We start from the raw sequence: 4,539 nt of genomic DNA on the forward strand, positions 1-4,539 counted from the left end.
CAGCTCCAGGTTGAGCTGTTGTTCAGCATCTTAGCTGTAGAGGGCAGTGTCACTGGCCCTCATATGTGGGATCCGAACCGGGGTCCTCTGGCATCCCAAGCCAGCTCTTAACCAACGCGCCACTTGGCCGGCCCTATGGTATTATTTCTAAAGGACAGTACTCAATCTCAAAATAAAAACCCAGTGTCTCTGAGATATTATTTTCCTATTTAATTCCCTATTTATTTCCATTTTTTTCTGGTAATATATGACCTTAAAAGCATGTTAGGAAGTTAAATAATTTTTTGACAATGGTGTATGTTACTAAATTTTATCTTTCTTTTAATTTAAATGATTTTAAAAAAACTACAATAAAATGTATATTCTATGACCAAAATACCTGGAGTTGTGAATATAAATGCCATCCTGTATTACCTGCTAGATGACTTGTAAAATGTTGCCAGTTTAATACCTTTACTCCCTTAAGTCCCATTTCCAATCTAAATTTGACACGTAGCCTGAGATCCATAGCTCCCTGTGCTTAGTTACTCCTTCTTTTCCCCCTTTATTGATAATGATCATGTACCAATAAACCTTTCATTGTGAAGGTTCCAGGCACTTTACCTAATTTACATTTATAGGACTCATTTCACTCTTGCTAATTCACATATAGCCTCCTCAGAATGCAATATACAAAATGTTAAAAGTCCAAAAGAAATAGATTTATTTTAAAACAAGACTAAGTAAAAGGATGAAATTCTGTTATAAATCTTTTACCTCACATAAAGTGCTAATGGACCTTTACTAATTACATATGATCCAGCCTACAGTTTTATAGCTTGCCTAATATGTGTCTAAAGTGCCAAAAATTAATTTATACATCACTTGAAGACAGCACTTTTCAAAATATTTACTATAGGCATTATTTTTCCAAGAATGTAAATAGGTTTCTGGGAAAAAGAAATTTTTTTCATCGTCAAATAATTTTGGGAAACATTGCATATTCAAAGCAGCATCTTGCAGATTCATGGCAAACGTTAACATACAAAAAATAGATGGGGGGATGGGGGTTGTTACTTTGTGAGGGTGAAAAGGGTAACTATTGCATTGTTCTGTACACCTGAAACTAACAATAAAAAAAAACATACAAAAACTTCGAAAGGTTCTATGGTTAAGAAACTTTTCCAAAAGAGCTTAATCTAGAATTTTGCAAACTTGTCTTTTTTCACTAGGACAAGCTTTTTCTCAGAATACCTGTTAACATATTGTAGGTTTAGTGCTTCAAACAAAAGAACTTGGCAAACGTTGCCAGAAAATAAAGCAGAATGAAGTATGAGCAAAACTAACAGAAACAGAACTTTGGAAAATATACTGGTTTTCAAGAAATATACTTACTGGCTCAGGGTTTGGATTCAGGGTTTGGAGTAGGACATACCTGAATTGAAATACTGCCTCTGCCATTATAACTCTTTTAACACAGGCAAGCCAGTCAATTGCCAAACCTCAGTATTCTCATCTAATAACACAGAGTTATTAAGAGTTCTAAACTCATAGTGATAGGCTAGTGTGATCACAAAAGGGCCAAACCCAGGAGTGGGTACACAGTGATGATGGTGATGATGGTGATGGTGAGATGAGAGGGAGCGAGAGGGAGAGAACATGAATAAGAAGAGAGTAATCACATATGGAATTCCACAAGAATTTTTCTCAGTAGCTGATTATCTCTATTCCTCATCTGACACTTCCTTAAATCATCTGGAAAATTTTAAACTCAGCCTTCTAATGTGTCAAGCAGCAAACGACATTAAATACAGTATTTTTATTATTTCTGTAATTATCAATTCTTTATAAACTAGATATAAAGAGTCAGATTATTTGATCAAATTATACTCAATACTATTAATTTTTATCATTTTGCATTTAAAGACTATATTATACATTTCAAAAACCTTATTTTCTTAAATATCCAAAATGTCCCTGGAATAAAATTTTGATTTCAGCCTTGTGAGATCCAAAGCAGAAAATCTGGTCAAGCCCTCGTGGACTTCTGACTGACAGAACTGTCAGCTAATAAACTAGTATTGTTTTAAACTATGAAATTGGTGGCGAGTTGTTCAGCAGAAAAATAAAACTAATAAAGTAGGTCACTATTATTATCCCCGTTTTAGAGAGGAAAAGTAAGGCACAGGTTGGTGAGGTAAATTGCCCTCAGTAGGTCTTAAATTAGTAAGTGGTGGAGCCAGTTACTGAACCTAAACAGTTTGAATCCAGAGCCTACCACATTGTACTGACAACAATTAGGGAGAGTTAACCGGGTGCTAAGCACCAATGCATTTTTACATATATTGCTTCACTAAATCATCCCAACAAGCTTTATGAGATGATGATGATGATGATTTTCATTTAACAGTTGAGAAAACCAAGGATTAAAATATTGAAGTAATCTGCCTAAGATTAAGGCATCAGGGAGGGATGGAGCCAGGATATGAGCCCTGGTTCAATTTCAGGAGTGATTTTCATAGCCATTATGTTGTAGCTTCGATTTAGACAATCCTCTAACTTATTTATTGTATATTTTTCAATTGAAGCAGCTATAATTGTGATTGTCATTTTTTTAGTACAGTCTGCATTTTCTCTGACCTTCTTGATTTATCATTTTATTTTATTTTTTTAATTGGGGAATTGGGGGATGGGAACAGTGCTGGGGAATTGGGGGAAGGGGAACAGACAAGTTGCTGTCCTTTTGTTCTTCAGTCTAGTTGTAGAGGACGTTNTCTCTGCCTCTCTCTCTCTCTCTGCCTCTCTCTCTCTCTGCTTCTCTCTCTCTCTCTCTCTCTCTCTCTCTCTCTCTCTCTCTCTCTCTCTCTCTCTCAGAAGTGGCTCCTTCTGCTGGAAGAGAAAAGGGAGACAACTGCAGCCACACCCTGCCACCTGCCACCGCCTTCTGAAGTTCCTGCATTCCTACATCGCCTGTACCTTTTCCATCTATGCCAGAGGCACAGGGGCTAAGGGAAGCACCTTTGGTGTCTGAGATTCTCTTGGTTTCCAGCATGGGTTTTATAAATAACCACGTTAAGGATTCCCCTGAAGTCCCGTTCTCACTATAGTCAGAAAAAGAAGTTAGATTTTGAAAAGTGGCTCTTGGAGCACGGAGCTGCGTGAGAGACAGAAGCCTGCAAAGTGAATTGTCCTGGATTCTCGGGAAATGCAACCTAGTCAGCAGCCAGACTGTCATCAGCTAAGACAGAGCTGCTCTACTGTTCTGTCTGCACCTTAGTTAACTTTGGGCTGGGGAGAGAGGGTTGTGGGCTCAGCTGTTCACTGGGACAACAAGGTGAAGGCATAGGGACACGAACAGGAGCCGTGGGTCTCGTGAAGCAGGGCATCTGTTTCAGATGAGAAATACTGGGGCGACTTTGGGAGCCCTGCAAGAAAACAGACAGCCGAGATAGATTCTTGCAGCATCACTGAAGTGGATCAAATTACCCTGCTACCCACCAAAAACAATATAAATGGACTGGTTTTTGCAGTGAAAGTGGCTGAACCAAATGCAGCCCATGGCTTACAATAGTGCTTTCTCCTCTGTTTTTCCGTTAGAATGATTGCTTAGTGTACATGGATTCAATTTCCGCAGTTGCAGGTACCAAAATGAAACAGTTTCTTTCTTTCTTTCTTTCTTTCTTTCTTTTTTTTCCTTCTAGAGAGGGAGGGAGAAAGAGAGTCGGAAACACAGACAGAAAAAATGAAGGAAACGTTCTGAAAGGTAAGGGTTTGAAAGGCGAATGTTCATAAGAGAGGGCCCTTGTCTATGAAATCTCATCTACTTTTGCTTCTTTGAGTCTGTTAAACTTAATTTCTACCCTCCTTTTGGAATTTGAAGTGGGATCAAAGCTGCGAGGCCAATGGAAAAGTAATACTGCTATCGAGGAGTTAAAGTATTGTACCACTGACAAACAAAAAACAACAGCAGCAACAAAAATGATTTCAAAACAAGGTTTGTTCAGATCTCATGTTTGGTGGGAGGGTAAAATAACATTGTTTTTAAAAATGACGTTCAGGGAAAGAGGGAGAATCATTTGTTTATTGTCTATTTTCATGCTTATAGCCACAGATATTAGAATAAGACATCATTGTCCAGAGCTGTAGGAAAGAAGTTTTAAAAAATCAAATTCCAACTTTCTGGCACATTGTTATTACTTAATTTTAAAAGTGTGCTTTCAGTCATGCTGTGGCATGTCCACCATAAAGTACTTCTTTGTTTTTTTGAAATGAGACGTTTAGTATTAGTTTTAAAGTATTTCTTTCTTTCTTTTTTTAAGATTTTTATTGGGGAATTGGGGGATGGGAACAGACAAGTTGCTGTTCTTTTGTTCTTCAGCCTAGTTGTGGAGGACATCGCTTCACTGGCCCAAGTTGTCACCATCATTGTGCTTTTCCCAGGTGAGGCAGATCAGTCACCGGCTTCTGGACGGTCAGTCACACTGGCTACTGGCTACACACGGTAGCCCAAGGCAACCCACTGCAGCAGGGGCTGCAGCCTACGCTGTCGCCTGGGACTCA

The 4,539-nt window shown here is 38.5% G+C and overlaps 1 long non-coding RNA gene across 1 annotated transcript; it reads left to right on the forward strand.

Annotated features, from left to right (window-relative positions):
- Positions 1-3,701: 3,701 nt before the first annotated feature.
- On the forward strand, positions 3,702-4,395 carry LOC109376983 (uncharacterized). Its single transcript, XR_002122802.1, has 3 exons — positions 3,702-3,742; positions 3,860-3,973; positions 4,358-4,395. It is a non-coding gene; the product is annotated as an uncharacterized LOC109376983 (long non-coding RNA).
- The last annotated feature ends 144 nt before the right edge of the window (positions 4,396-4,539 follow it).

Source organism: Hipposideros armiger, unplaced genomic scaffold (assembly GCF_001890085.2).
Source record: "Hipposideros armiger isolate ML-2016 unplaced genomic scaffold, ASM189008v1 scaffold_1255, whole genome shotgun sequence".
In the NCBI taxonomy this organism is placed as follows: Eukaryota; Metazoa; Chordata; class Mammalia; order Chiroptera; family Hipposideridae; genus Hipposideros; species Hipposideros armiger.